Source organism: Tasmannia lanceolata, unplaced genomic scaffold (assembly GCF_043159265.1).
Source record: "Tasmannia lanceolata isolate RefF3 unplaced genomic scaffold, GAP_Taslan_0.1 ptg000003l, whole genome shotgun sequence".
NCBI classification, from domain to species: domain Eukaryota; kingdom Viridiplantae; phylum Streptophyta; class Magnoliopsida; order Canellales; family Winteraceae; genus Tasmannia; species Tasmannia lanceolata.
This window is the reverse complement of record NW_027518680.1, coordinates 28,299,831-28,327,698: the sequence shown is the minus strand read 5'-3', so window position 1 is coordinate 28,327,698 and position 27,868 is coordinate 28,299,831. Positions and strand designations below refer to the sequence as shown.

The following is a 27,868-nucleotide window of genomic DNA, read 5'->3' as shown; positions in this document are numbered from 1 at the left end:
ATTGCACGATGAATCTTCCCGAGTACCCCCGAATCAATATATGAATCGCCACGATCTGATGGGCGGATCAAAAGTAATCGTCGGAACGATATTTGTTCACCAGGGGTAGCTCACGGCCAGTAAACACCTTCCGGCCGGATTCCTGACTCGCATCCACTAGTACACTCATCCGCTATAGCCGGTACCTCACTGAATCTAAACAAACCCCCGCTATATTTTGACCGTAAATGAAATGTCGGAACAAATTCCGTTTATCGAATCAAACGACACTATCACCCCGCCATAATAAAGACCGGACGTATTTGAATTAACCATCCGGAAGAAAATAAAAAGATCCGAACCGAAACCTAGGAGGCGTCGCACTGAACGTGCGTTTCAGTTCGCATCGACGTTCTAGAACCAAAAGATTGTTCGAAAAAAGTGATAGATAGCCGAAAAAAGTGACAGGAGTGCAACACGAGGACTTCCAAGGAGGTCACCCATCCTAGTACTACTCTCGTCCAAGCACGCTTAACTTCGGAGTTCTGATGGGATCCAGTGCATTTGTGCTGGTATGATCGCACCCAGCATGCCTCTCCATTGTCAAAGTAATAAAGAGTTTCCATTCGCATTGTCGTACGAAGTCCGTTTAAATGAAAGTGCGAAAAAATCCTGCTAGATGACATCGGATGGACGATCCGAGCATGTCGGGTAGCCTGATGACCGCCAGGGCTGTCATCGTACGATGAATCTTCCCGAGTACCCCCGAATCAATATATGAATCGCCACGATCTGATGGGCGGATCAAAAGTAATCGTCGGAACGATATTTGTTCACCAGGGGTAGCTCACGGCCAGTAAACACCTTCCGGCCGGATTCCTGACTCGCATCCACTAGTACACTCATCCGCTATAGCCGGTACCTCACTGAATCTAAACAAACCCCCGCTATATTTTGACCGTAAATGAAATGTCAGAACGAATTCCGTTTATCGAATCAAACGACACTATCACCCCGCCATAATAAAGACCGGACGTATTTGAATTCACCATCCGGAAGAAAATAAAAAGATCCGAACCGAAAGCTAGGAGGCGTCGCACTGAACGTGCGTTTCAGTTCGCATCGACGTTCCAGAACCGAAAGATTGTTCGAAAAAAGTGGTAGATAGCCGAAAAAAGTGACAGGAGTGCAACACGAGGATTTCCCAGGAGGTCACCCATCCTAGTACTACTCTCGCCCAAGCACGCTTAACTTCGGAGTTCTGATGAGATCTAGTGCATTTGAGCTGGTATGATCGCACCCAGCATGCCTCTCCATTGTCAAAGTAATAAAGAGTTTCCATTCGCATTGTCGTACGAAGTCCGTTTAAATGAAAGTGCGAAAAAATCCTGCTAGATGACATCGGATGGACGATCCGAGCATGTCGGGTAGCCGGATGACCGCCAGGGCTGTTATCGCACGATGAATCTTCCCGAGTACCCCCGAATCAATATATGAATCGCCACGATCTGATGGGCGGATCAAAAGTAATCGTCGGAACGATATTTGTTCACCAGGGGTAGCTCACGGCCAGTAAACACCTTCCGGCCGGATTCCTGACTCGCATCCACTAGTACACTCATCCGCTATAGCCGGTACCTCACTGAATCTAAACAAACACCCGCTATATTTTGACCGTAAATGAAATGTCAGAACGAATTCCGTTTATCGAATCAAACGTCACTATCACCCCGCCATAATAAAGACCGGACGTATTTGAATTCACCATCCGGAAGAAAATAAAAAGATCCGAACCGAAATCTAGGAGGCGTCGCACTGAACGTGCGTTTCAGTTCGCATCGACGTTCTAGAACCAAAAGATTGTTCGAAAAAAATGATAGATAGCCGAAAAAAGTGACAGGAGTGCAACACGAGGACTTCCAAGGAGGTCAGCCATCCTAGTACTACTCTCGTCCAAGCACGCTTAACTTCGGAGTTCTGATGGGATCCAGTGCATTTGTGCTAGTATTATCGCACCCAGCATGCCTCTCCATTGTCAAAGTAATAAAGAGTTTACATTTGCATTGTCGTACGAAGTCCGTTTAAATGAAAGTGCGAAAAAATCCTGCTAGATGACATCGGATGGACGATCCGAGCATGTCGGGTAGCCGGATGACCGCCAGGGCTGTCATCGCACGATGAATCTTCCCGAGTACCCCCGAATCAATATATGAATCGCCAAGATCTGATGGGCGGATCAAAAGTAATCGTCGGAACGATATTTGTTCACCAGGGGTAGCTCACGGCCAGTAAACACCTTCCGGCCGGATTCCTGACTCGTATCCACTAGTACACTCATCCGCTATAGCCGGTACCTCACTGAATCTAAACAAACCCCCGCTATATTTTGACCGTAAATGAAATGTAAGAACGAATTCCGTTTATCGAATCAAACGACACTATCACCCCGCCATAATAAAGACCGGACGTATTTGAATTCACCATCCGGAAGAAAATAAAAAGATCCGAACCGAAATCTAGGAGGCGTCGCACTGAACGTGCGTTTCAGTTCGCATCGACGTTCTAGAACCAAAAGATTGTTCGAAAAAAGTGATAGATAGCCGAAAAAAGTGACAGGAGTGCAACACGAGGACTTCCAAGGAGGTCAGCCATCCTAGTACTACTCTCGTCCAAGCACGCTTAACTTCGGAGTTCTGATTGGATCCAGTGCATTTGTGCTGGTATGATCGCACCTAGCATGCCTCTCCATTGTCAAAGTAATAAAGAGTTCCCATTTGCATTGTCGTACGAAGTCCGTTTAAATGAAAGTGCGAAAAAATCCTGCTAGATGACATCGGATGGACGATCCGAGCATGTCGGGAAGCCGGATGACCGCCACGGCTGTCATCGCGCGATGAATCTTCCCGAGTACCCCCGAATCAATATAAGAATCGCCACAATCTGACGGGCGGATCAAAAGTTATCGTCGGTACGATATTTGTTCACCAGGGGTAGCTCACGGCCAGTAAACACCTTCCGGCCGGATTCCTGACTCGCATCCACTAGTACACTCATCCGCTATAGCCGGTACCTCACTGAATCTAAACAAACCCCCGCTATATTTTGACCGTAAATGAAATGTCAGAACGAATTCCGTTTATCGAATCAAACGACACTATCACCTCGCCATAATAAAGACCGGACGTATTTGAATTCTCCATCCGGAAGAAAATAAAAAGATCCGAACCGAAAGCTAGGAGGCGTCGCACTGAACGTGCGTTTTAGTTCGCATCGACGTTCCAGAACCGAAAGATTTTTCGAAAAAAGTGGTAGATTGCCGAAAAAAGTGACAGGAGTGCAACACGAGGATTTCCCAGGAGGTCACCCATCCTAGTACTACTCTCGCCCAAGCACGCTTAACATCGGAGTTCTGGTGGGATCCAGTGCATTTGAGCTGGTATGATCGCACCCAGCATGCCTCTCCATTGTCAAAGTAATAAAGAGTTTCCATTCGCATTGTCGTACGAAGTCCGTTTAAATGAAAGTGCGAAAAAATCCTGCTAGATGACATCGGATGGACGATCCAAGCATGTCGGGTAGCCGGATGACCGCCAGGGCTGTCATCGCACGATGAATCTTCCCGAGTACCCCCGAATCAATATATGAATCGCCACGATCTGATGGGCGGATCAAAAGTAATCGTCGGAACGATATTTGTTCACCAGGGGTAGCTCACGGCCAGTAAACACCTTCCGGCCGGATTCCTGACTCGCATCCACTAGTACACTCATCCGCTATAGCCGGTACCTCACTGAATCTAAACAAACCCCCGCTATATTTTGACCGTAAATGAAATGTCAGAACGAATTCCGTTTATCGAATCAAACGACACTATCACCTCGCCATAATAAAGACCGGACGTATTTGAATTCACCATCCGGAAGAAAATAAAAAAATCCAAACCGAAAGCTAGGAGGCGTCGCACTGAACGTGCGTTTCAGTTCGCATCGACGTTCCAGAACCGAAAGATTGTTCGAAAAAAGTGATAGATAGCCGAAAAAAGTGACAGGAGTGCAACACGAGGACTTCCAAGGAGGTCACCCATCCTAGTACTACTCTCGTCCAAGCACGCTTAACTTCGGAGTTCTGATGGGATCTAGTGCATTTGTGCTGGTATGATCGCACCCAGCATGCCTCTCCATTGTCAAAGTAATAAAGAGTTTCCATTCGCATTGTCGTACGAAGTCCGTTTAAATGAAAGTGCGAAAAAATCCTGCTAGATGACATCGGATGGACGATCCGAGCATGTCGGGTAGCCGGATGACCGCCAGGGCTGTCATCGCACGATGAATCTTCCCGAGTACCCCCGAATCAATATATGAATCGCCACGATCTGATGGGCGGATCAAAAGTAATCGTCGGAACGATATTTGTTCACCAGGGGTAGCTCACGGCCAGTAAACACCTTCCGGCCGGATTCCTGACTCGCATCCACTAGTACACTCATCCGCTATAGCCGGTACCTCACTGAATCTAAACAAACCCCCGCTATATTTTGACCGTAAATGAAATGTCAGAACGAATTCCGTTTATCGAATCACACGACACTATCACCCCGCCATAATAAAGACCGGACGTATTTGAATTCACCATCCGGAAGAAAATAAAAAGATCCGAACCGAAAGCTAGGAGGCGTCGCACTGAACGTGCGTTTCAGTTCGCATCGACGTTCTAGAACCAAAAGATTGTTCGAAAAAAGTGATAGATAGCCGAAAAAAGTGACAGGAGTGCAACACGAGGACTTCCAAGGAGGTCACCCATCCTAGTACTACTCTCGTCCAAGCACGCTTAACTTCGGAGTTCTGATGGGATCCAGTGCATTTGTGCTGGTATGATCGCACCCAGCATGCCTCTCCATTGTCAAAGTAATAAAGAGTTTCCATTCGCATTGTCGTACGAAGTCCGTTTAAATGAAAGTGCGAAAAAATCCTGCTAGATGACATCGGATGGACGATCCGAGCATGTCGGGTAGCCGGATGACCGCCAGGGCTGTCATCGCACGATGAATCTTCCCGAGTACCCCCGAATCAATATATGAATCGCCACGATCTGATGGGCGGATCAAAAGTAATCGTCGGAACGATATTTGTTCACCAGGGGTAGCTCACGGCCAGTAAACACCTTCCGGCCGGATTCCTGACTCGCATCCACTAGTACACTCATCCGCTATAGCCGGTACCTCACTGAATCTAAACAAACCCCCGCTATATTTTGACCGTAAATGAAATGTCGGAACAAATTCCGTTTATCGAATCAAACGACACTATCACCCCGCCATAATAAAGACCGGACGTATTTGAATTAACCATCCGGAAGAAAATAAAAAGATCCGAACCGAAACCTAGGAGGCGTCGCACTGAACGTGCGTTTCAGTTCGCATCGACGTTCTAGAACCAAAAGATTGTTCGAAAAAAGTGATAGATAGCCGAAAAAAGTGACAGGAGTGCAACACGAGGACTTCCAAGGAGGTCACCCATCCTAGTACGACTCTCGTCCAAGCACGCTTAACTTCGGAGTTCTGATGGGATCCAGTGCATTTGTGCTGGTATGATCGCACCCAGCATGCCTCTCCATTGTCAAAGTAATAAAGAGTTTCCATTCGCATTGTCGTACGAAGTCCGTTTAAATGAAAGTGCGAAAAAATCCTGCTAGATGACATCGGATGGACGATCCGAGCATGTCGGGTAGCCTGATGACCGCCAGGGCTGTCATCGTACGATGAATCTTCCCGAGTACCCCCGAATCAATATATGAATCGCCACGATCTGATGGGCGGATCAAAAGTAATCGTCGGAACGATATTTGTTCACCAGGGGTAGCTCACGGCCAGTAAACACCTTCCGGCCGGATTCCTGACTCGCATCCACTAGTACACTCATCCGCTATAGCCGGTACCTCACTGAATCTAAACAAACCCCCGCTATATTTTGACCGTAAATGAAATGTCAGAACGAATTCCGTTTATCGAATCAGACGACACTATCACCCCGCCATAATAAAGACCGGACGTATTTGAATTCACCATCCGGAAGAAAATAAAAAGATCCGAACCGAAAGCTAAGAGGCGTCGCACTGAACGTGCGTTTCAGTTCGCATCGACGTTCCAGAACCGAAAGATTGTTCGAAAAAAGTGGTAGATAGCCGAAAAAAGTGACAGGAGTGCAACACGAGGATTTCCCAGGAGGTCACCCATCCTAGTACTACTCTCGCCCAAGCACGCTTAACTTCGGAGTTCTGATGAGATCTAGTGCATTTGAGCTGGTATGATCGCACCCAGCATGCCTCTCCATTGTCAAAGTAATAAAGAGTTTCCATTCGCATTGTCGTACGAAGTCCGTTTAAATGAAAGTGCGAAAAAATCCTGCTAGATGACATCGGATGGACGATCCGAGCATGTCGGGTAGCCGGATGACCGCCAGGGCTGTCATCGCACGATGAATCTTCCCGAGTACCCCCGAATCAATATATGAATCGCCACGATCTGATGGGCGGATCAAAAGTAATCGTCGGAACGATATTTGTTCACCAGGGGTAGCTCACGGCCAGTAAACACCTTCCGGCCGGATTCCTGACTCGCATCCACTAGTACACTCATCCGCTATAGCCGGTACCTCACTGAATCTAAACAAACACCCGCTATATTTTGACCGTAAATGAAATGTCAGAACGAATTCCGTTTATCGAATCAAACGTCACTATCACCCCGCCATAATAAAGACCGGACGTATTTGAATTCACCATCCGGAAGAAAATAAAAAGATCCGAACCGAAATCTAGGAGGCGTCGCACTGAACGTGCGTTTCAGTTCGCATCGACGTTCTAGAACCAAAAGATTGTTCGAAAAAAGTGATAGATAGCCGAAAAAAGTGACAGGAGTGCAACACGAGGACTTCCAAGGAGGTCAGCCATCCTAGTACTACTCTCGTCCAAGCACGCTTAACTTCGGAGTTCTGATGGGATCCAGTGCATTTGTGCTGGTATTATCGCACCCAGCATGCCTCTCCATTGTCAAAGTAATAAAGAGTTTACATTTGCATTGTCGTACGAAGTCCGTTTAAATGAAAGTGCGAAAAAATCCTGCTAGATGACATCGGATGGACGATCCGAGCATGTCGGGTAGCCGGATGACCGCCAGGGCTGTCATCGCACGATGAATCTTCCCGAGTACCCCCGAATCAATATATGAATCGCCACGATCTGATGGGCGGATCAAAAGTAATCGTCGGAACGATATTTGTTCACCAGGGGTAGCTCACGGCCAGTAAACACCTTCCGGCCGGATTCCTAACTCGTATCCACTAGTACACTCATCCGCTATAGCCGGTACCTCACTGAATCTAAACAAACCCCCGCTATATTTTGACCGTAAATGAAATGTCAGAACGAATTCCGTTTATCGAATCAAACGACACTATCACCCCGCCATAATAAAGACCGGACGTATTTGAATTCACCATCCGGAAGAAAATAAAAAGATCCGAACCGAAATCTAGGAGGCGTCGCACTGAACGTGCGTTTCAGTTCGCATCGACGTTCTAGAACCAAAAGATTGTTCGAAAAAAGTGATAGATAGCCGAAAAAAGTGACAGGAGTGCAACACGAGGACTTCCAAGGAGGTCAGCCATCCTAGTACTACTCTCGTCCAAGCACGCTTAACTTCGGAGTTCTGATGGGATCCAGTGCATTTGTGCTGGTATGATCGCACCTAGCATGCCTCTCCATTGTCAAAGTAATAAAGAGTTCCCATTTGCATTGTCGTACGAAGTCCGTTTAAATGAAAGTGCGAAAAAATCCTGCTAGATGACATCGGATGAACGATCCGAGCATGTCGGGAAGCCGGATGACCGCCACGGCTGTCATCGCGCGATGAATCTTCCCGAGTACCCCCGAATCAATATAAGAATCGCCACAATCTGACGGGCGGATCAAAAGTTATCGTCGGTACGATATTTGTTCACCAGGGGTAGCTCACGGCCAGTAAACACCTTCCGGCCGGATTCCTAACTCGCATCCACTAGTACACTCATCCGCTATAGCCGGTACCTCACTGAATCTAAACAAACCCCCGCTATATTTTGACCGTAAATGAAATGTCAGAACGAATTCCGTTTATCGAATCAAACGACACTATCACCTCGCCATAATAAAGACCGGACGTATTTGAATTCTCCATCCGGAAGAAAATAAAAAGATCCGAACCGAAAGCTAGGAGGCGTCGCACTGAACGTGCGTTTTAGTTCGCATCGACGTTCCAGAACCGAAAGATTGTTCGAAAAAAGTGGTAGATTGCCGAAAAAAGTGACAGGAGTGCAACACGAGGATTTCCCAGGAGGTCACCCATCCTAGTACTACTCTCGCCCAAGCACGCTTAACATCGGAGTTCTGGTGGGATCCAGTGCATTTGAGCTGGTATGATCGCACCCAGCATGCCTCTCCATTGTCAAAGTAATAAAGAGTTTCCATTCGCATTGTCGTACGAAGTCCGTTTAAATGAAAGTGCGAAAAAATCCTGCTAGATGACATCGGATGGACGATCCGAGCATGTCGGGTAGCCGGATGACCGCCAGGGCTGTAATCGCACGATGAATCTTCCCGAGTACCCCCGAATCAATATATGAATCGCCACGATCTGATGGGCGGATCAAAAGTAATCGTCGGAACGATATTTGTTCACCAGGGGTAGCTCACGGCCAGTAAACACCTTCCGGCCGGATTCCTGACTCGCATCCACTAGTACACTCATCCGCTATAGCCGGTACCTCACTGAATCTAAACAAACCCCCGCTATATTTTGACCGTAAATGAAATGTCAGAACGAATTCCGTTTATCGAATCAAACGACACTATCACCTCGCCATAATAAAGACCGGACGTATTTGAATTCACCATCCGGAAGAAAATAAAAAGATCCGAACCGAAAGCTAGGAGGCGTCGCACTGAACGTGCGTTTCAGTTCGCATCGACGTTCCAGAACCGAAAGATTGTTCGAAAAAAGTGATAGATAGCCGAAAAAAGTGACAGGAGTGCAACACGAGGACTTCCAAGGAGGTCACCCATCCTAGTACTACTCTCGTCCAAGCACGCTTAACTTCGGAGTTCTGATGGGATCTAGTGCATTTGTGCTGGTATGATCGCACCCAGCATGCCTCTCCATTGTCAAAGTAATAAAGAGTTTCCATTCGCATTGTCGTACGAAGTCCGTTTAAATGAAAGTGCGAAAAAATCCTGCTAGATGACATCGGATGGACGATCCGAGCATGTCGGGTAGCCGGATGACCGCCAGGGCTGTCATCGCACGATGAATCTTCCCGAGTACCCCCGAATCAATATATGAATCGCCACGATCTGATGGGCTGATCAAAAGTTATCGTCGGAACGATATTTGTTCACCAGGGGTAGCTCACGGCCAGTAAACACCTTCCGGCCGGATTCCTGACTCGCATCCACTAGTACACTCATCCGCTATAGCCGGTACCTCACTGAATCTAAACAAACCCCCGCTATATTTTGACCGTAAATGAAATGTCAGAACGAATTCCGTTTATCGAATCAAACGACACTATCACCTCGCCATACTAAAGACCGGACGTATTTGAATTCACCATCCGGAAGAAAATAAAAAGATCCGAACCGAAAGCTAGGAGGCGTCGCACTGAACGTGCGTTTCAGTTCGCATCGACGTTCCAGAACCAAAAGATTGTTCGAAAAATGTGGTAGATAGCCGAAAAAAGTGACAGGAGTGCAACACGAGGATTTCCCAGGAGGTCACCCATCCTAGTACTACTCTCGGCCAAGCACGCTTAACTTTGGAGTTCTGATGGGATCCAGTGCATTTGAGCTGGTATGATCGCACCCAGCATGCCTCTCCATTGTCAAAGTAATAAAGAGTTTCCATTCGCATTGTCGTACGAAGTCCGTTTAAATGAAAGTGCGAAAAAATCCTGCTAGATGACATCGGATGGACGATCCGAGCATGTCGGGTAGCCGGATGACCGCCAGGGCTGTAATCGCACGATGAATCTTCCCGAGTACCCCCGAATCAATATTTGAATCGCCACGATCTGATGGGCGGATCAAAAGTTATCGTCGGAACGATATTTGTTCACCAGGGGTAGCTCACGGCCAGTAAACACCTTCCGGCCGGATTCCTGACTCGCATCCACTAGTACACTCATCCGCTATAGCCGGTACCTCACTGAATCTAAACAAACCCCCGCTATATTTTGACCGTAAATGAAATGTCGGAACGAATTCCGTTTATCGAATCAAACGACACTATCACCCCGCCATAATAAAGACCGGACGTATTTGAATTCACCATCCGGAAGAAAATAAAAAGATCCGAACCGAAACCTAGGAGGCGTCGCACTGAACGTGCGTTTCAGTTCGCATCGACGTTCCAGAACCGAAAGATTGTTCGAAAAAATTGGTAGATAGCCGAATAAAGTGACAGGAGTGCAACACGAGGACTTCCAAGGTGGTCACCCATCCTAGTACTACTCTCGTCCAAGCACGCTTAACTTCGGAGTTCTGATGGGATCTAGTGCATTTGTGCTGGTATGATCGCACCCAGCATGCCTCTCCATTGTCAAAGTAATAAAGAGTTTCCATTCGCATTGTCGTACGAAGTCCGTTTAAATGAAAGTGCGAAAAAATCCTGCTAGATGACATCGGATGGACGATCCGAGCATGTCGGGAAGCCGGATGACCACCAGGGCTGTCATCGCGCGATGAATCTTCCCGAGTACCCCCGAGTCAATATAAGAATCGCCACAATCTGACAGGCGGATCAAAAGTTATCGTCGGAACGATATTTGTTCACCAGGGGTAGCTCACGGCCAGTAAACACCTTCCGGCCGGATTCCTGACTCGCATCCACTAGTACACTCATCCGCTATAGCCGGTACCTCACTGAATCTAAACAAACCCCCGCTATATTTTGACCGTAAATGAAATGTCAGAACGAATTCCGTTTATCGAATCAAACGACACTATCACCCCGCTATAATAAAGACCGGACGTATTTGAATTCACCATCCGGAAGAAAATAAAAAGATCCGAACCGAAACGTAAGAGGCGTCGCACTGAACGTGCGTTTCAGTTCGCATCGACGTTCTAGAACCAAAAGATTGTTCGAAAAAAGTGATAGATAGCCGAAAAAAGTGACAGGAGTGCAACACGAGGACTTCCAAGGAGGTCACCCATCCTAGTACTACTCTCGTCCAAGCACGCTTAACTTCAGAGTTCTGATGGGATCCAGAGCATTTGTGCTGGTATGATCGCACCCAGCATGCCTCTCCATTGTCAAAGTAATAAAGAGTTTCCATTCGCATTGTCGTACGAAGTCCGTTTAAATGAAAGTGCGAAAAAATCCTGCTAGATGACATCGGATGGACGATCCGAGCATGTCGGGTAGCCTGATGACCGCCGGGGCTGTCATCGTACGATGAATCTTCCCGAGTACCCCCGAATCAATATATGAATCGCCACGATCTGACGGGCGGATCAAAAGTAATCGTCGGAACGATATTTGTTCACCAGGGGTAGCTCACGGCTAGTAAACACCTTCCGGCCGGATTCCTGACTCGCATCCACTAGTACACTCATCCGCTATAGCCGGTACCTCACTGAATCTAAACAAACCCCCGCTATATTTTGACCGTAAATGAAATGTCAGAACGAATTCCGTTTATCGAATCAAACGACACTATCACCCCGCCATAATAAAGACCGGACGTATTTGAATTCACCATCCGGAAGAAAATAAAAAGATCCGAACCGAAAGCTAGGAGGCGTCGCACTGAACGTGCGTTTCAGTTCGCATCGACGTTCTAGAACCAAAAGATTGTTCGAAAAAAGTGATAGATAGCCGAAAAAAGTGACAGGAGTGCAACACGAGGACTTCCAAGGAGGTCACCCATCCTAGTACTACTCTCGTCCAAGCACGCTTAACTTCGGAGTTCTGATGGGATCCAGTGCATTTGTGCTGGTATGATCGCACCCAACATGCCTCTCCATTGTCAAAGTAATAAAGAGTTTCCATTCGCATTGTCGTACGAAGTCCGTTTAAATGAAAGTGCGAAAAAATCCTGCTAGATGACATCGGATGGACGATACGAGCATGTCGAGAAGCCGGATGACCGCCAGGGCTGTCATCGCGCGAAGAATCTTCCCGAGTACCCCCGAATCAATATAAGAATCGCCACAATCTGACGGGCGGATCAAAAGTTATCGTCGGAACCATATTTGTGCACCAAGGGTAGCTCACGGCCAGTAAACACCTTCCGGCCGGATTCCTGACTCGCATCCACTAGTACACTCATCCGCTATAGCCGGTACCTCACTGAATCTAAACAAACCCCCGCTATATTTTGACCGTAAATGAAATGTCAGAACGAATTCCGTTTATCGAATCAAACGACACTATCACCTCGCCATAATAAAGACCGGACGTATTTGAATTCACCATCCGGAAGAAAATAAAAAGATCCGAACCGAAAGCTAGGAGGCGTCGCACTGAACGTGCGTTTCAGTTCGCATCGACGTTCCAGAACCGAAAGATTGTTCGAAAAAATTGGTAGATAGCCGAAAAAAGTGACAGGAGTGCAACACGAGGATTTCCCAAGAGGTCACCCATCCTAGTACTACTCTCGCCCAAGCACGCTTAACTTCGGAGTTCTGATGGGATCCAGTGCATTTGAGTTGGTATGATCGCACCCAGCATGCCTCTCCATTGTCAAAGTAATAAAGAGTTTCCATTCGCATTGTCGTACGAAGTCCGTTTAAATGAAAGTGCGAAAAAATCCTGCTAGATGACATCGGATGGACGATCCGAGCATGTCGGGTAGCCGGATGACCGCCAGGGCTGTCATCGCACGATGAATCTTCCCGAGTACCCCCGAGTCAATATAAGAATCGCCACAATCTGACGGGCGGATCAAAAGTTATCGTCGGAACGATATTTGTTCACCAGGGGTAGCTCACGGCCAGTAAACACCTTCCGGCCGGATTCCTGACTCGCATCCACTAGTACACTCATCCGCTATAGCCGGTACCTCACTAAATCTAAACAAACCCCCGCTATATTTTGACCGTAAATGAAATGTCAGAACGAATTCCGTTTATCGAATCAAACGACACTATCACCTCGCCATAATAAAGACCGGACGTATTTGAATTCACCATCCGGAAGAAAATAAAAAGATCCGAACCGAAAGCTAGGAGGCGTCGCACTGAACGTGCGTTTCAGTTCGCATCGACGTTCCAGAACCGAAAGATTGTTCGAAAAAATTGGTAGATAGCCGAAAAAAGTGACAGGAGTGCAACACGAGGATTTCCCAGGAGGTCACCCATCCTAGTACTACTCTCGTCCAAGCACGCTTAACTTCGGAGTTCTGATGGGATCCAGTGCATTTGAGCTGGTATGATCGCACCCAGCATGCCTCTCCATTGTCAAAGTAATAAAGAGTTTCCATTCGCATTGTCGTACGAAGTCCGTTTAAATGAAAGTGCGAAAAAATCCTGCTAGATGACATCGGATGGACGATCCGAGCATGTCGGGTAGCCTGATGACCGCCGGGGCTGTCATCGCACGATGAATCTTCCCGAGTACCTCCGAATCAATATATGAATCGCCACGATCTGATGGGCGGATCAAAAGTAATCGTCGGAACGATATTTGTTCACCAGGGGTAGCTCACGGCTAGTAAACACCTTCCGGCCGGATTCCTGACTCGCATCCACTAGTACACTCATCCGCTATAGCCGGTACCTCACTGAATCTAAACAAACCCCCGCTATATTTTGACCGTAAATGAAATGTCAGAACGAATTCCGTTTATCGAATCAAACGACACTATCACCCCGCCATAATAAAGACCGGACGTATTTGAATTCATCATCCGGAAGAAAATAAAAAGATCCGAACCGAAAGCTAGGAGGCGTCGCACTGAACGTGCGTTTCAGTTCGCATCGACGTTCTAGAACCAAAAGATTGTTCGAAAAAGGTGATAGATAGCCGAAAAAAGTGACAGGAGTGCAACACGAGGACTTCCAAGGAGGTCACCCATCCTAGTACTACTCTCGTCCAAGCACGCTTAACTTCGGAGTTCTGATGGGATCCAGTGCATTTGTGCTGGTATGATCGCACCCAGCATGCCTCTCCATTGTCAAAGTAATAAAGAGTTTCCATTCGCATTGTCGTACGAAGTCCGTTTAAATGAAAGTGCGAAAAAATCCTGCTAGATGACATCGGATGGACGATACGAGCATGTCGAGAAGCCGGATGACCGCCAGGGCTGTCATCGCGCGATGAATCTTCCCGAGTACCCCCGAATCAATATAAGAATCGCCACAATCTGACGGGCGGATCAAAAGTTATCGTCGGAACAATATTTGTGCACCAAGGGTAGCTCACGGCCAGTAAACACCTTCCGACCGGATTCCTGACTCGCATCCACTAGTACACTCATCCGCTATAGCCGGTACCTCACTGAATCTAAACGAACCCCCGCTATATTTTGACCGTAAATGAAATGTCAGAACGAATTCCGTTTATTGAATCAAACAACACTATCACCTCGCCATAATAAAGACCGGACGTATTTGAATTCACCATCCGGAAGAAAATAAAAAGATCCGAACCGAAACGTAAGAGGCGTCGCAATGAACGTGCGTTTCAGTTCGCATCGACGTTCTAGAACCAAAAGATTGTTCGAAAAAAGTGATAGATAGCCGAAAAAAGTGACAGGAGTGCAACACGAGGACTTCCAAGGAGGTCACCCATCCTAGTACTACTCTCGTCCAAGCACGCTTAACTTCGGAGTTCTGATGGGATTCAGTGCATTTGTGCTGGTATGATCGCACCCAGCATGCCTCTCCATTGTCAAAGTAATAAAGAGTTTCCATTCGCATTGTCGTACGAAGTCCGTTTAAATGAAAGTGCGAAAAAATCCTGCTAGATGACATCGGATGGACGATCCGAGCATGTCGGGTAGCCGGATGACCGCCAGGGCTGTCATCGCACGATGAATCTTTTCGAGTACCCCCGAATCAATATATGAATCGCCACGATCTGATGGGCGGATCAAAAGTAATCGTCGGAACGATATTTGTTCACCAGGGGTAGCTCACGGCCAGTAAACACCTTCCGGCCGGATTCCTGACTCGCATCCACTAGTACACTCATCCGCTATAGCCGGTACCTCACTGAATCTAAATAAACCCCCGCTATATTTTGACCGTAAATGAAATGTCAGAACAAATTCCGTTTATCGAATCAAACGACACTATCACCCCGCCATAATAAAGACCGGACGTATTTGAATTAACCATCCGGAAGAAAATAAAAAGATCCGAACCGAAACCTAGGAGGCGTCGCACTGAACGTGCGTTTCAGTTCGCATCGACGTTCTAGAACCAAAAGATTGTTCGAAAAAAGTGATAGATAGCCGAAAAAAGTGACAGGAGTGCAACACGAGGACTTCCAAGGAGGTCACCCATCCTAGTACTACTCTCGTCCAAGCACGCTTAACTTCGGAGTTCTGATGGGATCCAGTGCATTTGTGCTGGTATGATCGCACCTAGCATGCCTCTCCATTGTCAAAGTAATAAAGAGTTCCCATTTGCATTGTCGTACGAAGTCCGTTTAAATGAAAGTGCGAAAAAATCCTGCTAGATGACATCGGATGGACGATCCGAGCATGTCGGGAAGCCGGATGACCGCCAGGGCTGTCATCGCGCGATGAATCTTCCCGAGTACCCCCGAATCAATATAAGAATCGCCACAATCTGACAGGCGGATCAAAAGTTATCGTCGGAACAATATTTGTGCCCCAAGGGTAGCTCACGGCCAGTAAACACCTTCCGACCGTATTCCTGACTCGCATCCACTAGTACACTCATCCGCTATAGCCGGTACCTCACTGAATCTAAACAAACCCCCGCTATATTTTGACCGTAAATGAAATGTCAGAACGAATTCCGTTTATCGAATCAAATGACACTATCACCTCGCCATAATAAAGACCGGACGTATTTGAATTCACCATCCGGAAGAAAATAAAAAGATCCGAACCGAAATCTAGGAGGCGTCGCAATGAACGTGCGTTTCAGTTCGCATCGACGTTCTAGAACCAAAAGATTGTTCGAAAAAAGCGATAGATAGCCGAAAAAAGTGACAGGAGTGCAACACGAGGACTTCCAAGGAGGTCACCCATCCTAGTACTACTCTCGTCCAAGCACGCTTAACTTCGGAGTTCTGATGGGATCCAGTGCATTTGTGCTGGTATGATCGCACCCAGCATGCCTCTCCATTGTCAAAGTAATAAAGAGTTTCCATTCGCATTGTCGTACGAAGTCCGTTTAAATGAAAGTGCGAAAAAATCCTGCTAGATGACATCGGATGGACGATCCGAGCATGTCGGGTAGCCGGATGACCGCCAGGGCTGTCATCGCACGATGAATCTTCCCGAGTACCCCCGAATCAATATATGAATCGCCACGATCTGATGGGCGGATCAAAAGTAATCGTCGGAACGTTATTTGTTCACCAGGGGTAGCTCACGGCCAGTAAACACCTTCCGGCCGGATTCCTGACTCGCATCCACTAGTACACTCATCCGCTATAGCCGGTACCTCAATGAATCTAAATAAACCCCCGCTATATTTTGACCGTAAATGAAATGTCAGAACAAATTCCGTTTATCGAATCAAACGACACTATCACCCCGCCATAATAAAGACCGGACGTATTTGAATTAACCATCCGGAAGAAAATAAAAAGATCCGAACCGAAACCTAGGAGGCGTCGCACTGAACGTGCGTTTCAGTTCGCATCGACGTTCTAGAACCAAAAGATTGTTCGAAAAAAGTGATAGATAGCCGAAAAAAGTGACAGGAGTGCAACACGAGGACTTCCAAGGAGGTCACCCATCCTAGTACTACTCTCGTCCAAGCACGCTTAACTTCGGAGTTCTGATGGGATCCAGTGCATTTGTGCTGGTATGATCGCACCCAGCATGCCTCTCCATTGTCAAAGTAATAAAGAGTTTCCATTCGCATTGTGGTACGAAGTCCGTTTAAATGAAAGTGCGAAAAAATCCTGCTAGATGACATCGGATGGACGATCCGAGCATGTCGGGTAGCCTGATGACCGCCAGGGCTGTCATCGTACGATGAATCTTCCCGAGTACCCCCGAATCAATATATGAATCGCCACGATCTGATGGGCGGATCAAAAGTAATCGTCGGAACGATATTTGTTCACCAGGGGTAGCTCACGGCCAGTAAACACCTTCCGGCCGGATTCCTGACTCGCATCCACTAGTACACTCATCCGCTATAGCCGGTACCTCACTGAATCTAAACAAACCCCCGCTATATTTTGACCGTAAATGAAATGTCAGAACGAATTCCGTTTATCGAATCAAACGACACTATCACCCCGCCATAATAAAGACCGGACGTATTTGAATTCACCATCCGGAAGAAAATAAAAAGATCCGAACCGAAAGCTAGGAGGCGTCGCACTGAACGTGCGTTTCAGTTCGCATCGACGTTCCAGAACCGAAAGATTGTTCGAAAAAAGTGGTAGATAGCCGAAAAAAGTGACAGGAGTGCAACACGAGGATTTCCCAGGAGGTCACCCATCCTAGTACCACTCTCGTCCAAGCACGCTTAACTTCGGAGTTCTGATGGGATCCAGTGCATTTGTGCTGGTATGATCGCACCCAGCATGCCTCTCCATTGTCAAAGTAATAAAGAGTTTCCATTCGCATTGTCGTACGAAGTCCGTTTAAATGAAAGTGCGAAAAAATCCTGCTAGATGACATCGGATGGACGATCCGAGCATGTCGGGTAGCCTGATGACCGCCAGGGCTGTCATCGTACGATGAATCTTCCCGAGTACCCCCGAATCAATATATGAATCGCCACGATCTGATGGGCGGATCAAAAGTAATCGTCGGAACGATATTTGTTCACCAGGGGTAGCTCACGGCCAGTAAACACCTTCCGGCCGGATTCCTGACTCGCATCCACTAGTACACTCATCCGCTATAGCCGGTACCTCACTGAATCTAAACAAACCCCCGCTATATTTTGACCGTAAATGAAATGTCAGAACGAATTCCGTTTATCGAATCAAACAACACTATCACCTCGCCATAATAAAGACCGGACGTATTTGAATTCACCATCCGGAAGAAAATAAAAAGATCCGAACCGAAACGTAGGAGGCGTCGCAATGAACGTGCGTTTCAGTTCGCATCGACGTTCTAGAACCAAAAGATTGTTCGAAAAAAGTGATAGATAGCCGAAAAAAGTGACAGGAGTGCAACACGAGGACTTCCAAGGAGGTCACCCATCCTAGTACTACTCTCGTCCAAGCACGCTTAACTTCGGAGTTCTGATGGGATTCAGTGCATTTGTGCTGGTATGATCGCACCCAGCATGCCTCTCCATTGTCAAAGTAATAAAGAGTTTCCATTCGCATTGTCGTACGAAGTCCGTTTAAATGAAAGTGCGAAAAAATCCTGCTAGATGACATCGGATGGACGATCCGAGCATGTCGGGTAGCCGGGTGACCGCCAGGGCTGTCATCGCACGATGAATCTTTTCGAGTACCCCCGAATCAATATATGAATCGCCACGATCTGATGGGCGGATCAAAAGTAATCGTCGGAACGATATTTGTTCACCAGGGGTAGCTCACGGCCAGTAAACACCTTCCGGCCGGATTCCTGACTCGCATCCACTAGTACACTCATCCGCTATAGCCGGTACCTCACTGAATCTAAATAAACCCCCGCTATATTTTGACCGTAAATGAAATGTCAGAACAAATTCCGTTTATCGAATCAAACGACACTATCACCCCGCCATAATAAAGACCGGACGTATTTGAATTAACCATCCGGAAGAAAATAAAAAGATCCGAACCGAAACCTAGGAGGCGTCGCACTGAACGTGCGTTTCAGTTCGCATCGACGTTCTAGAACCAAAAGATTGTTCGAAAAAAGTGATAGATAGCCGAAAAAAGTGACAGGAGTGCAACACGAGGACTTCCAAGGAGGTCACCCATCCTAGTACTACTCTCGTCCAAGCACGCTTAACTTCGGAGTTCTGATGGGATCCAGTGCATTTGTGCTGGTATGATCGCACCCAGCATGCCTCTCCATTGTCAAAGTAATAAAGAGTTTCCATTCGCATTGTGGTACGAAGTCCGTTTAAATGAAAGTGCGAAAAAATCCTGCTAGATGACATCGGATGGACGATCCGAGCATGTCGGGTAGCCTGATGACCGCCAGGGCTGTCATCGTACGATGAATCTTCCCGAGTACCCCCGAATCAATATATGAATCGCCACGATCTGATGGGCGGATGAAAAGTAATCGTCGGAACGATATTTGTTCACCAGGGGTAGCTCACGGCCAGTAAACACCTTCCGGCCGGATTCCTGACTCGTATCCACTAGTACACTCATCCGCTATAGCCGGTACCTCACTGAATCTAAACAAACCCCCGCTATATTTTGACCGTAAATGAAATGTCAGAACGAATTCCGTTTATCGAATCAAACGACACTATCACCCCGCCATAATAAAGACCGGACGTATTTGAATTCACCATCCGGAAGAAAATAAAAAGATCCGAACCGAAATCTAGGAGGCGTCGCACTGAACGGGCGTTTCAGTTCGCATCGACGTTCTAGAACCAAAAGATTGTTCGAAAAAAGTGATAGATAGCCGAAAAAAGTGACAGGAGTGCAACACGAGGACTTCCAAGGAGGTCACCCATCCTAGTACTACTCTCGCCCAAGCACGCTTAACTTCGGAGTTCTGATGGGATCCAGTGCATTTGTGCTGGTATGATCGCACCTAGCATGCCTCTCCATTGTCAAAGTAATAAAGAGTTCCCATTTGCATTGTCGTACGAAGTCCGTTTAAATGAAAGTGCGAAAAAATCCTGCTAGATGACATCGGATGGACGATCCGAGCATGTCGGGAAGCCGGATGACCGCCAGGGCTGTCATCGCGCGATGAATCTTCCCGAGTACCCCCGAATCAATATAAGAATCGCCACAATCTGACAGGCGGATCAAAAGTTATCGTCGGAACAATATTTGTGCCCCAAGGGTAGCTCACGGCCAGTAAACACCTTCCGACCGTATTCCTGACTCGCATCCACTAGTACACTCATCCGCTATAGCCGGTACCTCACTGAATCTAAACAAACCCCCGCTATATTTTGACCGTAAATGAAATGTCAGAACGAATTCCGTTTATCGAATCAAATGACACTATCACCTCGCCATAATAAAGACCGGACGTATTTGAATTCACCATCCGGAAGAAAATAAAAAGATCCGAACCGAAATCTAGGAGGCGTCGCAATGAACGTGCGTTTCAGTTCGCATCGACGTTCTAGAACCAAAAGATTGTTCGAAAAAAGCGATAGATAGCCGAAAAAAGTGACAGGAGTGCAACACGAGGACTTCCAAGGAGGTCACCCATCCTAGTACTACTCTCGTCCAAGCACGCTTAACTTCGGAGTTCTGATGGGATCCAGTGCATTTGTGCTGGTATGATCGCACCCAGCATGCCTCTCCATTGTCAAAGTAATAAAGAGTTTCCATTCGCATTGTCGTACGAAGTCCGTTTAAATGAAAGTGCGAAAAAATCCTGCTAGATGACATCGGATGGACGATCCGAGCATGTCGGGTAGCCGGATGACCGCCAGGGCTGTCATCGCACGATGAATCTTCCCGAGTACCCCCGAATCAATATATGAATCGCCACGATCTGATGGGCGGATCAAAAGTAATCGTCGGAACGTTATTTGTTCACCAGGGGTAGCTCACGGCCAGTAAACACCTTCCGGCCGGATTCCTGACTCGCATCCACTAGTACACTCATCCGCTATAGCCGGTACCTCAATGAATCTAAATAAACCCCCGCTATATTTTGACCGTAAATGAAATGTCAGAACAAATTCCGTTTATCGAATCAAACGACACTATCACCCCGCCATAATAAAGACCGGACGTATTTGAATTAACCATCCGGAAGAAAATAAAAAGATCCGAACCGAAACCTAGGAGGCGTCGCACTGAACGTGCGTTTCAGTTCGCATCGACGTTCTAGAACCAAAAGATTGTTCGAAAAAAGTGATAGATAGCCGAAAAAAGTGACAGGAGTGCAACACGAGGACTTCCAAGGAGGTCACCCATCCTAGTACTACTCTCGTCCAAGCACGCTTAACTTCGGAGTTCTGATGGGATCCAGTGCATTTGTGCTGGTATGATCGCACCCAGCATGCCTCTCCATTGTCAAAGTAATAAAGAGTTTCCATTCGCATTGTGGTACGAAGTCCGTTTAAATGAAAGTGCGAAAAAATCCTGCTAGATGACATCGGATGGACGATCCGAGCATGTCGGGTAGCCTGATGACCGCCAGGGCTGTCATCGTACGATGAATCTTCCCGAGTACCCCCGAATCAATATATGAATCGCCACGATCTGATGGGCGGATCAAAAGTAATCGTCGGAACGATATTTGTTCACCAGGGGTAGCTCACGGCCAGTAAACACCTTCCGGCCGGATTCCTGACTCGCATCCACTAGTACACTCATCCGCTATAGCCGGTACCTCACTGAATCTAAACAAACCCCCGCTATATTTTGACCGTAAATGAAATGTCAGAACGAATTCCGTTTATCGAATCAAACGACACTATCACCCCGCCATAATAAAGACCGGACGTATTTGAATTCACCATCCGGAAGAAAATAAAAAGATCCGAACCGAAAGCTAGGAGGCGTCGCACTGAACGTGCGTTTCAGTTCGCATCGACGTTCCAGAACCGAAAGATTGTTCGAAAAAAGTGGTAGATAGCCGAAAAAAGTGACAGGAGTGCAACACGAGGATTTCCCAGGAGGTCACCCATCCTAGTACTACTCTCGTCCAAGCACGCTTAACTTCGGAGTTCTGATGGGATCCAGTGCATTTGTGCTGGTATGATCGCACCCAGCATGCCTCTCCATTGTCAAAGTAATAAAGAGTTTCCATTCGCATTGTCGTACGAAGTCCGTTTAAATGAAAGTGCGAAAAAATCCTGCTAGATGACATCGGATGGACGATCCGAGCATGTCGGGTAGCCGGATGACCGCCAGGGCTGTCATCGCACGATGAATCTTCCCGAGTACCCCCGAATCAATATATGAATCGCCACGATCTGATGGGCGGATCAAAAGTAATCGTCGGAACGATATTTGTTCACCAGGGGTAGCTCACGGCCAGTAAACACCTTCCGGCCGGATTCCTGACTCGCATCCACTAGTACACTCATCCGCTATAGCCGGTACCTCACTGAATCTAAATAAACCCCCGCTATATTTTGACCGTAAATGAAATGTCAGAACAAATTCCGTTTATCGAATCAAACGACACTATCACCCCGCCATAATAAAGACCGGACGTATTTGAATTAACCATCCGGAAGAAAATAAAAAGATCCGAACCGAAACCTAGGAGGCGTCGCACTGAACGTGCGTTTCAGTTCGCATCGACGTTCTAGAACCAAAAGATTGTTCGAAAAAAGTGATAGATAGCCGAAAAAAGTGACATGAGTGCAACACGAGGACTTCCAAGGAGGTCACCCATCCTAGTACTACTCTCGTCCAAGCACGCTTAACTTCGGAGTTCTGATGGGATCCAGTGTATTTTTGCTGGTATGATCGCACCCAGCATGCCTCTCCATTGTCAAAGTAATAAAGAGTTTCCATTCGCATTGTGGTACGAAGTCCGTTTAAATGAAAGTGCGAAAAAATCCTGCTAGATGACATCAGATGGACGATCCGAGCATGTCGGGTAGCCTGATGACCGCCAGGGCTGTCATCGTACGATGAATCTTCCCGAGTACCCCCGAATCAATATATGAATCGCCACGATCTGATGGGCGGATCAAAAGTAATCGTCGGAACGATATTTGTTCACCAGGGGTAGCTCACGGCCAGTAAACACCTTACGGCCGGATTCCTGACTCGCATCCACTAGTACACTCATCCGCTATAGCCAGTACCTCACTGAATCTAAACAAACCCCCGCTATATTTTGACCGTAAATGAAATGTCAGAACGAATTCCGTTTATCGAATCAAACGGCACTATCACCCCGCCATAATAAAGACCGGACGTATTTGAATTCACCATCCGGAAGAAAATAAAAAGATCCGAACCGAAAGCTAGGAGGCGTCGCACTGAACGTGCGTTTCAGTTCGCATCGACGTTCCAGAACCGAAAGATTGTTCGAAAAAAGTGGTAGATAGCCGAAAAAAGTGACAGGAGTGCAACACGAGGATTTCCCAGGAGGTCACCCATCCTAGTACTACTCTCGCCCAAGCACGCTTAACTTCGGAGTTCTGATGAGATCTAGTGCATTTGAGCTGGTATGATCGCACCCAGCATGCCCCTCCATTGTCAAAGTAATAAAGAGTTTCCATTCGCATTGTCGTACGAAGTCCGTTTAAATGAAAGTGCGAAAAAATCCTGCTAGATGACATCGGATGGACGATCCGAGCATGTCGGGTAGCCGGATGACCGCCAGGGCTGTCATCGCACGATGAATCTTCCCGAGTACCCCCGAATCAATATATGAATCGCCACGATCTGATGCGCGGATCAAAAGTAATCGTCGGAACGATATTTGTTCACCAGGGGTAGCTCACGGCCAGTAAACACCTTCCGACCGGATTCCTGACTCGTATCCACTAGTACACTCATCCGCTATAGCCGGTACCTCACTGAATCTAAACAAACCCCCGCTATATTTTGACCGTAAATGAAATGTCAGAACGAATTCCGTTTATCGAATCAAACGACACTATCACCCCGCCATAATAAAGACCGGACGTATTTGAATTCACCATCCGGAAGAAAATAAAAAGATCCGAACCGAAATCTAGGAGGCGTCGCACTGAACGTGCGTTTCAGTTCGCATCGACGTTCTAGAACCAAAAGATTGTTCGAAAAAAGTGATAGATAGCCGAAAAAAGTGACAGGAGTGCAACACGAGGACTTCCAAGGAGGTCAGCCATCCTAGTACTACTCTCGTCCAAGCACGCTTAACTTCGGAGTTCTGATGGGATCCAGTGCATTTGTGCTGGTATGATCGCACCCAGCATGCCTCTCCATTGTCAAAGTAATAAAGAGTTTACATTTGCATTGTCGTACGAAGTCCGTTTAAATGAAAGTGCGAAAAAATCCTGCTAGATGACATCGGATGGACGATCCGAGCATGTCGGGTAGCCGGATGACCGCCATGGCTGTCATCGCACGATGAATCTTCCCGAGTACCCCCGAATCAATATATGAATCGCCACGATCTGATGGGCGGATCAAAAGTAATCGTCGGAACAATATTTGTTCACCAGGGGTAGCTCACGGCCAGTAAACACCTTCCGGCCGGATTCCTGACTCGTATCCACTAGTACACTCATCCGCTATAGCCGGTACCTCACTGAATCTAAACAAACCCCCGCTATATTTTGACCGTAAATGAAATGTCAGAACGAATTCCGTTTATCGAATCAAACGACACTATCACCCCGCCATAATAAAGACCGGACGTATTTGAATTCACCATCCGGAAGAAAATAAAAAGATCCGAACCGAAATCTAGGAGGCGTCGGACTGAACGTGCGTTTCAGTTCGCATCGACGTTCTAGAACCAAAAGATTGTTCGAAAAAAGTGATAGATAGCCGAAAAAAGTGACAGGAGTGCAACACGAGGACTTCCAAGGAGGTCAGCCATCCTAGTACTACTCTCGTCCAAGCACGATTAACTTCGGAGTTCTGATGGGATCCAGTGCATTTCTGCTGGTATGATCGCACCTAGCATGCCTCTCCATTGTCAAAGTAATAAAGAGTTCCCATTTGCATTGTCGTACGAAGTCCGTTTAAATGAAAGTGCGAAAAAATCCTGCTAGATGACATCGGATGGACGATCCGAGCATGTCGGGAAGCCGGATGACCGCCAGGGCTGTCATCGCGCGATGAATCTTCCCGAGTACCCCCGAATCAATATAAGAATCGCCACAATCTGACAGGCGGATCAAAAGTTATCGTCGGAACAATATTTGTGCCCCAAGGGTAGCTCACGGCCAGTAAACACCTTCCGACCGTATTCCTGACTCGCATCCACTAGTACACTCATCCGCTATAGCCGGTACCTCACTGAATCTAAACAAACCCCCGCTATATTTTGACCGTAAATGAAATGTCAGAACGAATTCCGTTTATCGAATCAAACGACACTATCACCTCGCCATAATAAAGACCGGACGTATTTGAATTCACCATCCGGAAGAAAATAAAAAGATCCGAACCGAAAGCTAGGAGGCGTCGCACTGAACGTGCGTTTCAGGTCGCATTGACGTTTCAGAACCGAAAGATTGTTCGAATAAAGTGGTAGATAGCCGAAAAAAGTGACAGGAGTGCAACACGAGGATTTCCCAGGAGGTCACCCATCCTAGTACTACTCTCGCCCAAGCACGCTTAACTTCGGAGTTCTGATGGGATCCAGTGCATTTGAGCTGGTATGATCGCACCCAGCATGCCTCTCCATTGTCAAAGTAATAAAGAGTTTCCATTCGCATTGTCGTACGAAGTCCGTTTAAATGAAAGTGCGAAAAAATCCTGCTAGATGACATCGGATGGACGATCCGAGCATGTCGGGTAGCCGGATGACCGCCAGGGCTGTCATCGCACGATGAATCTTCCCGAGTACCCCCGAATCAATATATGAATCGCCACGATCTGATGGGCGGATCAAAAGTAATCGTCGGAACGATATTTGTTCACCAGGGGTAGCTCACGGCCAGTAAACACCTTCCGGCCGGATTCCTGACTCGCATCCACTAGTACACTCATCCGCTATAGCCGGTACCTCACTGAATCTAAATAAACCCCCGCTATATTTTGACCGTAAATGAAATGTCAGAACAAATTCCGTTTATCGAATCAAACGACACTATCACCCCGCCATAATAAAGACCGGACGTATTTGAATTAACCATCCGGAAGAAAATAAAAAGATCCGAACCGAAACCTAGGAGGCGTCGCACTGAACGTGCGTTTCAGTTCGCATCGACGTTCTAGAACCAAAAGATTGTTCGAAAAAAGTGATCGATAGCCGAAAAAAGTGACAGGAGTGCAACACGAGGACTTCCAAGGAGGTCACCCATCCTAGTACTACTCTCGTCCAAGCACGCTTAACTTCGGAGTTCTGATGGGATCCAGTGCATTTGTGCTGGTATGATCGCACCCAGCATGCCTCTCCATTGTAAAAGTAATAAAGAGTTTCCATTCGCATTGTCGTACGAAGTCCGTTTAAATGAAAGTGCGAAAAAATCCTGCTAGATGACATCGGATGGACAATCCGAGCATGTCGGGTAGCCGGATGACCGCCAGGGCTGTCATCGCACGATGAATCTTCCCGAGTACCCCCGAATCAATATATGAATCGCCACGAACTGATGGGCGGATCAAAAGTAATCGTCGGAACGATATTTGTTCACCAGGGGTAGCTCACGGCCAGTAAACACCTTCCGGCCGGATTCCTGACTCGCATCCACTAGTACACTCATCCGCTATAGCCGGTACCTCACTGAATCTAAACAAACACCCGCTATATTTTGACCGTAAATGAAATGTCAGAACGAATTCCGTTTATCGAATCAAACGACACTATCACCCCGCCATAATAAAGACCGGACGTATTTGAATTCACCATCCGGAAGAAAATAAAAAGATCCGAACCGAAATCTAGGAGGCGTCGCACTGAACTTGCGTTTCAGTTCGCATCGACGTTCTAGAACCAAAAGATTGTTCGAAAAAAGTGATAGATAGCCGAAAAAAGTGACAGGAGTGCAACACGAGGACTTCCAAGGAGGTCAGCCATCCTAGTACTACTCTCGTCCAAGCACGCTTAACTTCGGAGTTCTGATGGGATCCAGTGCATTTGTGCTGGTATGATCGCACCCAGCATGCCTCTCCATTGTCAAAGTAATAAAGAGTTTCCATTCGCATTGTCGTACGAAGTCCGTTTAAATGAAAGTGCGAAAAAATCCTGCTAGATGACATCGGATGGACGATCCGAGCATGTCGGGTAGCCGGATGACCGCCAGGGCTGTCATCGCACGATGAATCTTCCCGAGTACCCCCGAATCAATATATGAATCGCCACGATCTGATGTGCGGATCAAAAGTAATCGTCGGAACGATATTTGTTCACCAGGGGTAGCTCACGGCCAGTAAACACCTTCCGGCCGGATTCCTGACTCGCATCCACTAGTACACTAATCCGCTATAGCCGGTACCTCACTGAATCTAAACAAACCCCCGCTATATTTTGACCGTAAATGAAATGTCAGAACAAATTCCGTTTATCGAATCAAACGACACTATCACCCCGCCATAATAAAGACCGGACGTATTTGAATTCACCATCCGGAAGAAAATAAAAAGATCCGAACCGAATGCTAGGAGGCGTCGCACTGAACGTGCGTTTCAGTTCGCATCGACGTTCCAGAACCGAAAGATTGTTCGAAAAAAGTGGTAGATAGCCGAAAAAAGTGACAGGAGTGCAACACGAGGATTTCCCAGGAGGTCACCCATCCTAGTACTACTCTCGCCCAAGCACGCTTAACTTCGGAGTTCTGATGGGATCCAGTGCATTTGAGCTGGTATGATCGCACCTAGCATGCCTCTCCATTGTCAAAGTAATAAAGAGTTTCCATTCGCATTGTCGTACGAAGTCCGTTTAAATGAAAGTGCGAAAAAATCCTGCTAGAT

General features: G+C 47.1%; 39 non-coding genes across 39 annotated transcripts; all 39 read right to left on the bottom strand.

The window, feature by feature from the left end:
• Nucleotides 1-446: 446 nt before the first annotated feature.
• Nucleotides 447-565, bottom strand: LOC143874297 (5S ribosomal RNA). Its single transcript, XR_013248981.1, has one exon. It is a non-coding gene; the product is annotated as a 5S ribosomal RNA (ribosomal RNA).
• A 597-nt stretch (nt 566-1,162) lies between these two features.
• LOC143874817 (5S ribosomal RNA) lies at nt 1,163-1,281 on the bottom strand. The gene has a single exon (XR_013249486.1). It is a non-coding gene; the product is annotated as a 5S ribosomal RNA (ribosomal RNA).
• Nucleotides 1,282-1,878: 597 nt separating this feature from the next.
• Nucleotides 1,879-1,997, bottom strand: LOC143875146 (5S ribosomal RNA). Its single transcript, XR_013249806.1, has one exon. It is a non-coding gene; the product is annotated as a 5S ribosomal RNA (ribosomal RNA).
• A 597-nt stretch (nt 1,998-2,594) lies between these two features.
• On the bottom strand, nt 2,595-2,713 carry LOC143875207 (5S ribosomal RNA). Its single transcript, XR_013249864.1, has one exon. It is a non-coding gene; the product is annotated as a 5S ribosomal RNA (ribosomal RNA).
• Nucleotides 2,714-3,310: 597 nt separating this feature from the next.
• On the bottom strand, nt 3,311-3,429 carry LOC143875003 (5S ribosomal RNA). Its single transcript, XR_013249671.1, has one exon. It is a non-coding gene; the product is annotated as a 5S ribosomal RNA (ribosomal RNA).
• A 597-nt stretch (nt 3,430-4,026) lies between these two features.
• Nucleotides 4,027-4,145, bottom strand: LOC143874764 (5S ribosomal RNA). Its single transcript, XR_013249434.1, has one exon. It is a non-coding gene; the product is annotated as a 5S ribosomal RNA (ribosomal RNA).
• A 597-nt stretch (nt 4,146-4,742) lies between these two features.
• LOC143874296 (5S ribosomal RNA) lies at nt 4,743-4,861 on the bottom strand. Its single transcript, XR_013248980.1, has one exon. It is a non-coding gene; the product is annotated as a 5S ribosomal RNA (ribosomal RNA).
• Nucleotides 4,862-5,458: 597 nt separating this feature from the next.
• Nucleotides 5,459-5,577, bottom strand: LOC143874778 (5S ribosomal RNA). The gene has a single exon (XR_013249448.1). It is a non-coding gene; the product is annotated as a 5S ribosomal RNA (ribosomal RNA).
• A 597-nt stretch (nt 5,578-6,174) lies between these two features.
• LOC143874815 (5S ribosomal RNA) lies at nt 6,175-6,293 on the bottom strand. Its single transcript, XR_013249484.1, has one exon. It is a non-coding gene; the product is annotated as a 5S ribosomal RNA (ribosomal RNA).
• A 597-nt stretch (nt 6,294-6,890) lies between these two features.
• Nucleotides 6,891-7,009, bottom strand: LOC143875023 (5S ribosomal RNA). The gene has a single exon (XR_013249690.1). It is a non-coding gene; the product is annotated as a 5S ribosomal RNA (ribosomal RNA).
• A 597-nt stretch (nt 7,010-7,606) lies between these two features.
• LOC143875045 (5S ribosomal RNA) lies at nt 7,607-7,725 on the bottom strand. The gene has a single exon (XR_013249711.1). It is a non-coding gene; the product is annotated as a 5S ribosomal RNA (ribosomal RNA).
• Nucleotides 7,726-8,322: 597 nt separating this feature from the next.
• Nucleotides 8,323-8,441, bottom strand: LOC143875000 (5S ribosomal RNA). The gene has a single exon (XR_013249669.1). It is a non-coding gene; the product is annotated as a 5S ribosomal RNA (ribosomal RNA).
• Nucleotides 8,442-9,038: 597 nt separating this feature from the next.
• On the bottom strand, nt 9,039-9,157 carry LOC143874763 (5S ribosomal RNA). The gene has a single exon (XR_013249433.1). It is a non-coding gene; the product is annotated as a 5S ribosomal RNA (ribosomal RNA).
• A 597-nt stretch (nt 9,158-9,754) lies between these two features.
• Nucleotides 9,755-9,873, bottom strand: LOC143874662 (5S ribosomal RNA). Its single transcript, XR_013249334.1, has one exon. It is a non-coding gene; the product is annotated as a 5S ribosomal RNA (ribosomal RNA).
• Nucleotides 9,874-10,470: 597 nt separating this feature from the next.
• On the bottom strand, nt 10,471-10,589 carry LOC143874799 (5S ribosomal RNA). The gene has a single exon (XR_013249469.1). It is a non-coding gene; the product is annotated as a 5S ribosomal RNA (ribosomal RNA).
• Nucleotides 10,590-11,186: 597 nt separating this feature from the next.
• Nucleotides 11,187-11,305, bottom strand: LOC143874935 (5S ribosomal RNA). Its single transcript, XR_013249604.1, has one exon. It is a non-coding gene; the product is annotated as a 5S ribosomal RNA (ribosomal RNA).
• A 597-nt stretch (nt 11,306-11,902) lies between these two features.
• On the bottom strand, nt 11,903-12,021 carry LOC143874294 (5S ribosomal RNA). Its single transcript, XR_013248978.1, has one exon. It is a non-coding gene; the product is annotated as a 5S ribosomal RNA (ribosomal RNA).
• Nucleotides 12,022-12,618: 597 nt separating this feature from the next.
• On the bottom strand, nt 12,619-12,737 carry LOC143874919 (5S ribosomal RNA). The gene has a single exon (XR_013249589.1). It is a non-coding gene; the product is annotated as a 5S ribosomal RNA (ribosomal RNA).
• A 597-nt stretch (nt 12,738-13,334) lies between these two features.
• LOC143874532 (5S ribosomal RNA) lies at nt 13,335-13,453 on the bottom strand. Its single transcript, XR_013249208.1, has one exon. It is a non-coding gene; the product is annotated as a 5S ribosomal RNA (ribosomal RNA).
• A 597-nt stretch (nt 13,454-14,050) lies between these two features.
• On the bottom strand, nt 14,051-14,169 carry LOC143874293 (5S ribosomal RNA). The gene has a single exon (XR_013248977.1). It is a non-coding gene; the product is annotated as a 5S ribosomal RNA (ribosomal RNA).
• Nucleotides 14,170-14,766: 597 nt separating this feature from the next.
• Nucleotides 14,767-14,885, bottom strand: LOC143874962 (5S ribosomal RNA). Its single transcript, XR_013249631.1, has one exon. It is a non-coding gene; the product is annotated as a 5S ribosomal RNA (ribosomal RNA).
• Nucleotides 14,886-15,482: 597 nt separating this feature from the next.
• On the bottom strand, nt 15,483-15,601 carry LOC143874699 (5S ribosomal RNA). The gene has a single exon (XR_013249370.1). It is a non-coding gene; the product is annotated as a 5S ribosomal RNA (ribosomal RNA).
• Nucleotides 15,602-16,198: 597 nt separating this feature from the next.
• LOC143874292 (5S ribosomal RNA) lies at nt 16,199-16,317 on the bottom strand. Its single transcript, XR_013248976.1, has one exon. It is a non-coding gene; the product is annotated as a 5S ribosomal RNA (ribosomal RNA).
• A 597-nt stretch (nt 16,318-16,914) lies between these two features.
• Nucleotides 16,915-17,033, bottom strand: LOC143874291 (5S ribosomal RNA). Its single transcript, XR_013248975.1, has one exon. It is a non-coding gene; the product is annotated as a 5S ribosomal RNA (ribosomal RNA).
• A 597-nt stretch (nt 17,034-17,630) lies between these two features.
• On the bottom strand, nt 17,631-17,749 carry LOC143874476 (5S ribosomal RNA). Its single transcript, XR_013249155.1, has one exon. It is a non-coding gene; the product is annotated as a 5S ribosomal RNA (ribosomal RNA).
• A 597-nt stretch (nt 17,750-18,346) lies between these two features.
• On the bottom strand, nt 18,347-18,465 carry LOC143874961 (5S ribosomal RNA). The gene has a single exon (XR_013249630.1). It is a non-coding gene; the product is annotated as a 5S ribosomal RNA (ribosomal RNA).
• A 597-nt stretch (nt 18,466-19,062) lies between these two features.
• LOC143874290 (5S ribosomal RNA) lies at nt 19,063-19,181 on the bottom strand. Its single transcript, XR_013248974.1, has one exon. It is a non-coding gene; the product is annotated as a 5S ribosomal RNA (ribosomal RNA).
• Nucleotides 19,182-19,778: 597 nt separating this feature from the next.
• LOC143874477 (5S ribosomal RNA) lies at nt 19,779-19,897 on the bottom strand. The gene has a single exon (XR_013249156.1). It is a non-coding gene; the product is annotated as a 5S ribosomal RNA (ribosomal RNA).
• Nucleotides 19,898-20,494: 597 nt separating this feature from the next.
• On the bottom strand, nt 20,495-20,613 carry LOC143874289 (5S ribosomal RNA). The gene has a single exon (XR_013248973.1). It is a non-coding gene; the product is annotated as a 5S ribosomal RNA (ribosomal RNA).
• Nucleotides 20,614-21,210: 597 nt separating this feature from the next.
• LOC143874287 (5S ribosomal RNA) lies at nt 21,211-21,329 on the bottom strand. Its single transcript, XR_013248972.1, has one exon. It is a non-coding gene; the product is annotated as a 5S ribosomal RNA (ribosomal RNA).
• A 597-nt stretch (nt 21,330-21,926) lies between these two features.
• On the bottom strand, nt 21,927-22,045 carry LOC143873640 (5S ribosomal RNA). The gene has a single exon (XR_013248342.1). It is a non-coding gene; the product is annotated as a 5S ribosomal RNA (ribosomal RNA).
• A 597-nt stretch (nt 22,046-22,642) lies between these two features.
• On the bottom strand, nt 22,643-22,761 carry LOC143874991 (5S ribosomal RNA). Its single transcript, XR_013249659.1, has one exon. It is a non-coding gene; the product is annotated as a 5S ribosomal RNA (ribosomal RNA).
• A 597-nt stretch (nt 22,762-23,358) lies between these two features.
• LOC143874814 (5S ribosomal RNA) lies at nt 23,359-23,477 on the bottom strand. The gene has a single exon (XR_013249483.1). It is a non-coding gene; the product is annotated as a 5S ribosomal RNA (ribosomal RNA).
• Nucleotides 23,478-24,074: 597 nt separating this feature from the next.
• On the bottom strand, nt 24,075-24,193 carry LOC143874857 (5S ribosomal RNA). Its single transcript, XR_013249525.1, has one exon. It is a non-coding gene; the product is annotated as a 5S ribosomal RNA (ribosomal RNA).
• A 597-nt stretch (nt 24,194-24,790) lies between these two features.
• LOC143875280 (5S ribosomal RNA) lies at nt 24,791-24,909 on the bottom strand. The gene has a single exon (XR_013249937.1). It is a non-coding gene; the product is annotated as a 5S ribosomal RNA (ribosomal RNA).
• A 597-nt stretch (nt 24,910-25,506) lies between these two features.
• Nucleotides 25,507-25,625, bottom strand: LOC143873966 (5S ribosomal RNA). The gene has a single exon (XR_013248659.1). It is a non-coding gene; the product is annotated as a 5S ribosomal RNA (ribosomal RNA).
• A 597-nt stretch (nt 25,626-26,222) lies between these two features.
• On the bottom strand, nt 26,223-26,341 carry LOC143874286 (5S ribosomal RNA). Its single transcript, XR_013248971.1, has one exon. It is a non-coding gene; the product is annotated as a 5S ribosomal RNA (ribosomal RNA).
• Nucleotides 26,342-26,938: 597 nt separating this feature from the next.
• LOC143874856 (5S ribosomal RNA) lies at nt 26,939-27,057 on the bottom strand. The gene has a single exon (XR_013249524.1). It is a non-coding gene; the product is annotated as a 5S ribosomal RNA (ribosomal RNA).
• Nucleotides 27,058-27,654: 597 nt separating this feature from the next.
• Nucleotides 27,655-27,773, bottom strand: LOC143874594 (5S ribosomal RNA). Its single transcript, XR_013249270.1, has one exon. It is a non-coding gene; the product is annotated as a 5S ribosomal RNA (ribosomal RNA).
• Between the last annotated feature and the right edge of the window lie 95 nt (nt 27,774-27,868).